The sequence below is a fragment of the Melopsittacus undulatus genome, chromosome 9 (genome assembly GCF_012275295.1).
Source record: "Melopsittacus undulatus isolate bMelUnd1 chromosome 9, bMelUnd1.mat.Z, whole genome shotgun sequence".
Taxonomy (NCBI): domain Eukaryota; kingdom Metazoa; phylum Chordata; class Aves; order Psittaciformes; family Psittaculidae; genus Melopsittacus; species Melopsittacus undulatus.
In genome coordinates this window covers 15,369,219-15,380,991 of record NC_047535.1, presented here as the reverse complement: position 1 = coordinate 15,380,991, position 11,773 = coordinate 15,369,219, and positions in this window count along the sequence as shown.

Here is an 11,773-nt window from a genome sequence, read left to right as displayed (position 1 = left end):
AATATGTGGTTCTGATGTGATAAAACAACCTGTATTTCTGAGCTTACTCAGTTGATTACTTTGTTTAATATCCTTCATGCCTGGGATGACAAACAGCAGAATTCCCATGACCAAAACAATTGTGCAGGAAATAAATTGAGATGTTGGATAAGGCACTTACAGGCTGTAAATGTGTCACAGGTCCCCTTTCTCATATGGAAATGCACAATCTGCTTGTTTCTAGGATGCTAATTTTTTGTCTGGGTTCTACTAACAAACATTGAAAATATCAGTGCATACTGTGTACAGTTTCTTCAGTATGTAATAAAACTGTACAGGGAGAATCATAATCTGTTGTGACTGGTGAGCAATAAATTGCACAGTTGAAACACAGACCATTTCTATTGTACCAGGTCTGCCAGCTTGCTCAGTTTGAGAATGGGTCATGCATTACAGGATGGCTTTCAGTGACACCCAACCACCAGTGTAATGAAAGTCCTGGCTCCTACAGTAATATGTGTTTGGCGGGGGTAGGGTGAGGTTGTTTGTTTAAGTTACTGTGTGTTGCAAAAAGGTTGGAAATGTCATGTGAATGCAAAACCTGGAAAGAAACTAACAATTTATTAATTCTGTGAAACTGTAGAAATTAGGGTACTGGAATAGTCACCTTTTTGGGAGAGTCTGATTCATTATTTAGGAGCATCAGCAATATCCCCATAATCTCATGCAATTAATTCTTTTCCATCTATCCAGCCAACTTTTATTTAGGATGCATGCAGCAGAGGTTCACCCAAACAAAAACTCAGATAATACGAAATGTAGAGATTAAGCTAAAACAATCTGTTAAGAGACTGATGTAGAAGGAGGGGGTGCATATGCAAAGCTAGTGCATAATCATAGAATCATAGAATAGTTAGGGTTGGAAAGGACCTTAATATCATCTAGTTCCAACCCTCCTGAACTGAGTACACTTTCTTCCATTCATTGGAAAGCCTTAGGATGTGTGTCCATCACGGAATCTATCCTTCAGGTATTTGAAGTCATTAAAAAACAGATGAGAGGAAGAGATACACTCTACAAGTCTTCCCCTTGGTCTGTTTTCGCAAGGTCACTAGTCATACATTGCTTTCTTTGCAGTTACCTGCAGAGGAATCAATTACAAAGGAGAGAATCCTTTCCTTGAGGACTGTAGAAGCACTGAGTAGACAGCGTTTGCCTCAAGGAGCTTATGCAAACACCAGTAAATTTAATCTACTTAATAATCAAAAGAACTCTAATGTGATGCAGTCCCTAAGCATGCAATCAAGTAAGGAAGGGAGTGCAGATCTTCAACAGCCCAGTTCAGTGTCAGATATCACATACTGTGTCTTTCCCCATGTGCAGAAAGGCTCAGGAATTAGGTATGCTTTCTGGCTTAAATAGCTATTTGTAAAAACAAGGCATAGGCTGTTATGGTAGCTTTCATGTAGGATTGTTAGGAGACAAACCTTTTAAGTATATTGAGGACCAAGTAAGCCATAGGCCACTTGTTAATGGGGAAACGCTAATTGCAAAACAGATCGCATTCATAACTCGCAAGTTATATGTCTAGAACCTATATTTTCATTAAATAATAATTGCATTTAAAGAAGTACTTTGAAATATTCAGGTATTCTTGGTATTTTGTAAGCTTATTATGGGAAAGAGATGATATTTGGGTGGAGGTGACATAATCCTTACAGAAGATATTGGCAGATGAGTTTTAGGTTCTGTGGAAGCAAGCTAAGAAGCTGAGTTGGCAAGTAAATGAATGTCAGCCTTCCAGTTCACAGGCCTGTGTGAAGGTGTTTGCTAATGCCTAACTGTGGTGGTTTCACATTGCACATGCCCTTGTTCCTATCTCCTTTCAGGCTGGCTCTGGGTTTTGATGCTTAAGAAAGTACAGGTGCTTACAGAGGAACATTTATTGCTGTCAACAGAGGAGGGCTGTGGGATCCTCCTTGATTTCTAACAGTTACATTCTTTCAAGCTTAGTAATGTAGCAATAATGAAAGTCAGTAGCTCATTGTGTTGGTATGAACCAGGTGTAATGTAAATAGGCATTGTGCAAACATTCAGGCTACCAAAAGAGATGATTTCAGGTTGATCCTGGCCTTCTATAAGAACAGATTGATAACCAAGGGAAGATCCTTGTCTAAAAGTTTACTACTGTTATTTATAGCCCTGGCAACTGGAGATCTTCACAGAGAGCAAAATGCATGACTGCTTCCAGGTCAGGATTCCAGCCATACTGCCTACAGACCCTATGACAAATAGCAGTCAATTGATTAAACCCTTGAAAACAACTGTGTTTAGAACCAAGTTCATCAGGCTGAAGATCTAGCAAACTGTAGAGGAAAGCAACTTCCAAATGATGTCTATACAGTGTCCCCTTCCTAGACCTAGAGTTCTCCAGTAGTATGGAAAAAGCATCAGAGGAGAAGAATCATAGAATCATAGAATAGTTAGGGTTGGAAAGGACCTTAAGATCATCTAGTTCCAACCCCCCTGCCATGGGCAGGGATACCTCACATTAAACCATATCACCCAAGGCTTCATCCAACCTGGTCTTGAACACCACTTCCTGTCAACTAATGCCTTTGTTGAAGGCAGACTGTAGAAGAGCTTTCTGGAGGGGAATCATTAGCATGCTGGCACCTATGTGTTAGCTAGCTGAAAGCCATACTGTTTTAAAACATGATTGAACTGATACCAAGTCCTTAGAATTATTATTAGCCTCAAACAGGGAAGCATGCTGGAACACTGGCTTCCACTTCCCTGTGGTCTCATCACTAACCCATCCACTTTTTATCAGGCTTGGATGTGTGGAATCCTTGGACCTGTAATAATAAAGACCTGGTGAGCATGTAGGACTGGGTGAAGGGGAATTACTGGAAATCTGAGACCCCTCCCTGCATTTGCAGAGCAAACAACTTTTATAATTGATATGTGTATTTATTTAGTGTAAATAGTTACAGATCTTTAGTAATGTCTCACCAGGTCAGACATTTGAGGCACAATGAGTCATTCTGCAGCATTAAATAAGAAGCCTTGATCTCCAGATTTTTGACTAAGGTAAATACATGTTTTAAATGTGTGTCAAGATGGTTGTTAAAATAAATGCCTGCGGTGTGACAGGGCTGGAAGGATGAAAGACAAAATTCCCTGGGTCTTCAGACTAAAACACTGTCTGCTCCAATTTCAGGTTGAAATTTTTCAGTGAAAAATCAGTCCTGTCAACTGCTTCAGATGTGACAAGCATGATATTTTTACAAATGTAAAACTCTTCTTGAGAGAAAGAAACTTGGGGCTACTTTGTCACTCTTTGGCAGTGTTCTGGTTGCCTAAGGAATATTGGCTATTTGCCACATACATGGTGTACATGGAGAGGATTAAGACCTAGATAGAAAACTGCAGACACAATTATAATGGCCTCCCTTGTGGGCAGATGGCTTGTTACACTGTCATAGGGGTTTTGGTCTCCAGGGCTAAAAGCCTCTCTGCGTTTCATATCCAGAGGTGACAGAGATTATTGTCCACTGCACATGAAAGGAAATGCTTGTAACACTGCACGGTGTTTGGCAAAACCTAGACTATGCCTCTGCATTAGTGACTGCCCTCAGTGCTGCTCACAAAAGTTATTTCACACTCCAGGTGGAGTTCTTTTGTGTGTATATGTGTCATACAAATTATGGTTGCTTATACTATCCACCCTTCAGGTTAACAAGTAGAGACTCTACCGAATATTGTGAAGACCAGAAAATGATAGTATTACATCAAGCCAGAGCAGTAAAGAGGCAGAACATCATTACATGTAAGAGATCTTTTCTCTGTGCAGGTATTGTAGTTTAATAACTACAATTGTAGTTTGCAATATCCAAAAGTGGTTGGAATGATTATGAAGTGGTGAAAGAAGCTTTTATCAGCATCACTGAGATTGCTGCCGTGTCCACAAATTCTGGAGTTTATTGATGTATGATACTGAATCCTGTAGTATCACTTGTAATACCACTTGACATGTGATGGTATTTGTGTCTTTAGAGTGCTCTTGGACTATACATATTGTGACTAAGCTACTGTGTCCTTTCCTTTCAAACCAGTTAGTGTGGATTTCCAGCTCCATTTTCAGGCATTTAGCTTTTATTTTTTTGTGGCTGCCCATATAAGAGAGTCAAAAAGCAGTGTGGATGTAGTTACTGCCCACAAATATAACCAGTTCTGTTTTCTCCCTTTGACACCTCAAAGTACCATGTTCTGCTGTTTTTGTGTGAAGACTGGGTCAGATACACTGGTGAAAAAGCAGCAGATTTCATCCAGAAAAATAAAGGTGATTATGTTGAATGAAGTAGCTAGGAAGAAGTGCTACCTAACCTTAAGGCCCAGATCTCAAAGCACCAAGACAACTTTACAGGGCTCAATACCACACCTATCAAACGACAGCAGAAATCACAATGTATTTCTGCAGTTATTTCTTTAAGAATTCAAAGTATCTTCTGAGCTGTGTTGCCCTGTAGACTACAGAACTGATGCTTTCTGGTAGAATAGATTCAGAAATTGACTGGATCTGACAGAATCCTCTGCTACTTGGTTGGGGTTTTTTCCCAAATTACCCTAACCCTAACCCAAATTACCAGCAAATTACTGGCTGAGCAGCCATGATGACATTTGTATTGATCATTGATCAGCTGTTAAAGAGTTTGCAGTATCAGTCTTAGGTGATCATTAACTCAAAATGATTATTCTTGCTTCCTGGGTTTATGAAGGGAACTACAGGTAAATGGCCTACTAAGTAGTCCTCTGCAAAAGGGGTTGGGTAGGAGGTAAAGGGATCCTGCATAATAAGCAGTGCTGGGGTTTGGGTTGGTTTTTAAGTCAACAGGGTTTTTTTAAAAGCACAATGAAAATGTTGACTAAAAAGAAAATAATTTTTTTGCAAGAGCATCTCCTTAATGCACTAATGCACAACAATTGGGATAGAAGTGCCCTGGGCTACAGAAGTCTGCTTTCTTTGTTCAGCAGGAAATAGAAAAAGAGAGCACAATTTCCAGTGCAAGAACTCCAGATTTTAAAATCTTCCTGTTGAGAAATACTGGTTTCATGAGCAAGGAAATGTGTTTTTCATAATTGCAATAAATTATTTCACCTAACTCTTTCTTACTGAAATTTAGGAAGTCTAAACAACCTTCTGCATAAATGGTAATGTCAAATGGTGTTAAAATACCTGTACTTTACAGTTACACTGTGTAAATGTGACAGGAGATATGTTTCCTTTTTTTTTTTTTTTTCAAAATCAGTCCTTACAATTTCTATACAATTCCCACACATTTTCCCCCAGGCTGGAGAGTTACAGATGTGCACATCTCTAGAGTACTGCAGCTCTGCAAGTTGTGCGTTTCTAATACATTTCTTGGTGTAGAATCCAGATATAACATTTTACTAAGCCATCTCCTGTTCTTTTTTTCCCTCTGTCTCCCCCCACCCCTCCCAAGAACTGTGCTATTCAGCCCTGATGGTCTTTCCTGAAAGCAGAGCAACATTGTATTTCGTTAACAAGACTTCCACATGTTCCATAGTAAATGAAAATGTTGTGTTGTCAAAACCCAAGTTTCTACCTGCTGCCTTTGCAAATGCTCCTTGTCTTGTCTGGGGAAGGAGGCAGAGCTCCCACTTGATGTTTCTTATGAAAATGGTGATTTGCACAGTATGCACAGCCTGTGCCTCTGCATTCCCATGTTTGTTGACTTCTTCTGAGTTTCCCATTGTAACTGTTGGCATTCAGCTTTGAAGTGATGAAAGAGGGAGGTGTGATAGAAATGGGAACAGTGAGCTTGCCAAACCATGCAGCGTTTTGTACAGTCAAGAACCTGATACCATCCTTTTGCTCTTGGCTACCATACTTCATTTCAGCTGCCCAGTGGATGTAAGATTACACTGAGAAAGTGTTTGAATTGAGCTAGGAGTCTTCTCTGCTCTCGTTTTTGTAACAGTCCTTACAAGATGTCTTGCATGGGTTATAGCATATCCTCAGTCAGCATGAACATCAAGATAAATTTGCGTGTAAGGCACATGTGTACAGCAATATGGATATACTTGTGCTACTTCTAGAACCAGATTTCTGAAGAGTCAGGCTAAAATTTTCTGTGGTCCCTTAGTTGAAGAATGTGTATATATTAAAATGTTCTAGGCCTCCTTTTTCTCTCCTGTTTGTTTTAACGGAAGCAACATGATTGGATGCAAAGGTGAGTCAGTAATACATTTCCTGCCATGTGTCACACTGCAGCATCTAAACACTGAAAGTCCTTCACCTATGAATTACTTTTATGCTACTGATTTATAGTCACAGCATGACTTTGATCATGCTGATCAGACCCTGAGATCTGGACTTCAGAGACTGAAGTGGCTGGAATGATGTGATCTTTCCCTGAGTTGTACAGGGCCCCAGCCACTAGACATAAGAAAACTAACTTCCATGCATGTTCTAAAAATCAGTGTCAGGAAAAGAGTTAAAAAAGTTAAATGTGAGAACCTACTTGGCATTTTAGTGGCCAGGATCACTCAGCATTCCTGATACCATATGTATAATTTCTAGTTTTGTTGGCCATAAGTGCTTTTCAGGATATTGAGAAGCAGATTTTTACCTGTGCTTGATCATATATGCAATATTATAAAGTCTGTATCTTCAGACCAGCAGTAAGGTTAGGTCTGTGCTTCATCATTGATTACAGGGTTAAGAATATTGCAACAGCCTCACTAAAGACCAAAATAAGCACATTTTTCCTGAGGGAGTAGACTCCTGAAAGCAGCAGTCAGATTCTTTAGGATATAACTTCTGCCCTAGCAGAGGTATAGGCTGCTTTCCTGTCTCTAATGCAAGACGTAATTATGCATTATGTACTTAATTATGCATTACTGTATTGGGCAAGGAGGGTATTATGTTCTCTGCCATGAAGCTTGACAAGGTTCATGTTGACTACCATTACTATTATTTTGAGCCAAGCAAGGGAGTTATCTCACTCGTTTCCAGACTGATGCTGTGGTATCTGAAATCAGATTCTGAGTCTCTGTTTTTAGTCACTTCATGTTCTTTTTGTTTGTTGATACACCTTTGGGTTTACTTAAGTAAGCACTGTTATTTTGAGTCCAAGCTCAGGTAATGCCTGAAGCAATATAGGCCTTATTTCCTATTCTGTCTTTTTTTCTTGAAACAGACGAAGATTAATCCATGACTGAAGCATTAGTTAGAGGAGAAGGCAAGATGTAACATAAGGTTGTTTGTGGTATGGAGTGCAAATGTTTGCTGACTATGTGTTATGTAGGCAGAACAATCATTTAATGATGGAATTCAGGCCTCAGTTACAGTCTGTGTGAGGCAGTGGTTGATATGGTCTTAGCTGTGTGCAGGTGCAATAGAGCATCTGCCTGTCAGCATGGATGTGGGAGCTCTTGCGAGGGAAAGGGACAGGTTAAAGAGTCCTGGAGGATGCCAGCTGGAGCATCCTTACCAATGAGAAGGTCTCCAATGCTATCTCTCTCAGTTTACAATGGCTATAATCCTGCTTAAAATGCCTGTGCTGATTGTCTGAGATTCCTACCACTAGCATTACAGTAATGGGGGAAGGGGGGGGGGGGTGGAGGGGGGGTGGAAAGGCAGAGCAAAATACTGCTTCTCTAGCACCTCTCACAATGAGTCTGAGTTATAAGATACCTAAAGTGCACGTATCTTCTGCTGAGAATTGAAGGACCCATTTTTAGGATCATCACTGTGTCCAAGAAGCTCTAGCAATATGTCTAAGTGAGGAGTGAATGATGAACTACTAAACACTTCCTAATGCTGCCTCTTGACTGTTATGCCCTACAAATCTCTACAACAGAGTGACAGAGAGATTTTCTGCTGCTATCTTTAAGAAGTCTACAATCCTCAGTCACACAGGTTTTTACTTCTTTGCAAAACCAGACTTAAAAATAGCAAGCTGGTCCTCACGGTTCTTATCAAGTGCATTAGCAGTACATGAAAGGAATCCTGTCTCTGTAGAGCAGATTATTGGCCATTGCTATTATAGTAATCGTTCTTCCTAAAGTTTTCTGCTTTCAGATCAGGAGGCTACTTGTGAAAATACCGCAGTTCTGTTTGTTAGTTGTAAGCAAAGCTTCCTGTGTGTCAGGAATTACAGACTGGGTTTTTTTTTTAACAGATGAGTAAGTTAGAATCTGTGATTTCTGCAACAGCCATGACAAAGTGCAAGCTAAAGAAGAATTTACACTTGCTCAATTTCCTGCTTTCTCACTCTTGATCTTTAGGTGCTGCTCAAACAAGAAATCCCCTATCCCCTAATGAGTAATGTTCAAGGAGAGGTTCATGTTATTGTACTCACGATGGACTCAAGTGATGTCTGTGTTCCCCTCCTGAGCCAATTGCGTCTAACCCACAGTCAAGCAATTTTGTTGCTCACTGTAAAAAGAAGAGACTTTAGTCTCATGTTCCCAGTGCTCACTTGAAGTTGTCAAATTTATCCTGACCTGTCATCTTAAATTCTTTCCAATGAAGTGTGACAACATAGCTTAAAAAGTCAAAGGTCGTAGCTTTTTTTAAGAGTATCTGTTTCCATCTCTTAGGAGGTTAGTAAAAACCAAAAAACCAACCTTGGAATATAGCTAGAAAAGGGGCACCTGTACAGTGAAAAACAATCTCTTTGAAATAGGAAACAAAACCCATACAAGCAAAAAACCAACAACCAAAATCTTGATCCAGATCCAGAACAGGGTGGGAGGGGAAGTTAAAAGATGCCAATTCTCCTTTACTCTTAGTTTTAGCCATGTTTTTGTACCAGAGAGATTTATGTATCTGCTGCTGATATTTATGTATCATGGCCACAAAGGGGAAAAAATGGATTAGAGCAAGATATCGCATTGCAGAAAATGAGTGTTCTTACTGCAGTTACCTCTATACACAGACAGACCTTGGGTCAGAGACATGCCAAGTCTGGCTTCTCACCCAATGGATTATGTTTCACTGCAGCAGCATATGTCCATGCCAGTCTTTAACACACTCAGCAGTTAAATCTAGAGATTTGATTCCCACACATTACTAAGAAGCTTAAGCCCATGCCATTCATGACTACAAATATATTTAGGAACTTTCTGATGTCAGGAACACTTGGGGAGGAATATCTGTCTGGTTGTCTCTTGGATTTTATGATAACCAATTCTTCTAATAATGGGTACTGTCTATTATTGTGCTTCAAGCAGTGAACTGAAAGCATGCCCTATAATGAATAAAAACTTATTTGGAAATAATTAGTTTGTTCTTACATGGGTTTGCTGTCATCTCCTGAAATGTTATTAATTTCCTTTTGGAAATCGCTACAACAATCAAAGCTTGATATCCTTGCCAGCCATTTGGTTTAAATAAACAGCTGTATTGATTTACAGAGATGCTGGGCCTTGTGCCAGTTTTTCCTTTGCTACAGTATGAAAGGATCCATAATGAAGCGTGCTCTTGACTAAGCTGTATCTTGCCTGCTACATCCTATGGTGTTTAGTTTCTTTCAGTTTCTTTCTATGTGTGAAAGCGCGGCTGGCAGTTAAGGAATGTAACGATTTATGGTGTGAAAGCTAGAAGTAGCCAGCTAGCTCTTGGCTTGGTTCTTTTCATCCCGAAGCCACATGTTTCCCAGCCTCTCAGGGGATCCCAGCATTTCCGTCTGAGCTGCTTTACACATGATCTTGCTTCTCCAGCTCTGCTTTTTGTATTTTAAAAAAGAAAGTGCCTAGAAAATTGCTTTCTTGGAGGCATTTCCTTCCAGAGACTTGACTAGAGCAAAAAAATATAATTAGAATGGAAGGCACTGACTGAAGGTTTAATACCTCTGTCCTTAAACAGGCTATTTTACCACTGGGAGTAATATAGCTAAAGTAGAATAGGCTGTAAAATCCATTTAAGAAACTGGCTAAATACATAAGCTGTGGTCTTGTGTTAGCTTTGGATCGCCATGGCAACAGTGCTACCAAGCTACCTCAGATGTGTTTGTGGGAACTAATGCTGTAAGAATGATGGCAGCATAGCCCAGAGGCTTCCTCCTTGCCAGAGAGGCAGTGTCCTTTCCATGCATCAGATAATACACCCCAAGAAATGGCCTGATAATTTCTGAGGCCCTTCAGCACTTTAGAACACAGTCGGTCAGTGAATAAACCAGCTGGTTTTGGATTTAGGACATCAGAAAGGTCTGGCATGTGGGAGTTACTGAAGAAAAGCTCTAGGTTTTCATTTCCTCTGTTTGTTGTGAGTCAGGATGATTAAGGGCAGAAAGTAGCGTCTGTTGAGTCTAGTGGCAACTGTCTCTTTAGCAAATAGCCTGACTTGAAATAAATGCTGTGAAGCAAATGTGAGCTTGAATTAGGACTTACAGTAAATTCAAAATGGTATATAATCAGGTAGAGAGGAACAGCATATGAATCTTCATTCCAGTGGCTTATGATCAGCAGTCAGGATTCATCTCAGATTGCTGAGTTTTGTTTTTCCATGTTGCACTTGGAATTTTCTTTGCCTTATTCTTCTGGACTTTGATCTTGCCAAACTCTTCAGGCTCAACCCTCTGCAGAACCTTGCAACATCTCCAGAAGCAGCAGTGTTTCTAAAGCAGCAGCTCCCTTTGTATTCTGTCATCTGATCCAGAAGTTGATTTTTGGAGATTGCTGTTTGCTACTCTGCCAATGGAAACACTAAGTCCAGTGGACATGTTGACCTGTTTTTACGTTCCTTCTGACAACAAACTGTGATAGAACAGGGAATTGCTCTGAAAGCCTAGAAAGGTTTCCAGGTTCTGGGTTAAAATTCTCTGACTTCTTGGGTCACTGCAAATGTATCCATACTTGAAAGAGAGCAGGATGTGCCAGAGCAGTGACACAGACTTCATGCTCACTTATTTTTATAAGTGAGTTCTGGTGCATGGTATCCCATACAGCTCTTGCTGCTGTGTGACTCTCCTGTCCTTTGAGTAGACATCAAGAGATCCAAACATTTTGTGCTGAGATTTTGCACATTGCTTAGCTGCTGGTGAACTGAGCTGGAGAGAAGGAAAATCTTGCAGGTGTTTTGATTCAATCAGTCAGTCTGTAGCATAATTGTACATTGTTGTTCCTTATGGACTAGAATAAGAATTGTCCACTTATCCCATTTCTGAGGACAGTTAAAAACTTATTCTCCTTCAACTTAGCAGGTAGAACTGGAGTCTTAAGCCTTCTCTCCCAGTATTAGCAGGAAAGCTGGGGATTCCCTTTATTTTTGTGCAATAATGATGATGTTCATAGAGCTGTTGCAGCATTTTGGTCTTTGATGCTGAAGTTTGTATCTAACAATTCTAATGCTGTGTTACATCATCATTGGTTATTTGTGGCAATAGTTCATAAGACACCATCACATCAAAATGAAGTGTTTGGTTACTTCTCTAATCTGGATAAGAGTGATGCCCAGGGACTGGCCAAGGACAAAACTCTTGTACCAGACAGTATGACAGCTCTTCCTTAGAAGTTTATTGGAACAATGTCCACAAATGCAGGGTAAATAACAGAATGGTGACACACCAGGGCAAATTTTGGGATGAAGTGTTGTAGTTTAGAATTGTGCCTGTTTTCCCCTCACTTTTATTTGTGTGAATATTGAGTTTATGGCAGACAATTAGATGCTAAGTTGTTTTGGGCTTCCGTTCTTTATTGCCAGTTCATATTCTGGATTTCATCTAAATAATCTTCTCTAAGTGATGTAAACATTTTATTTGCA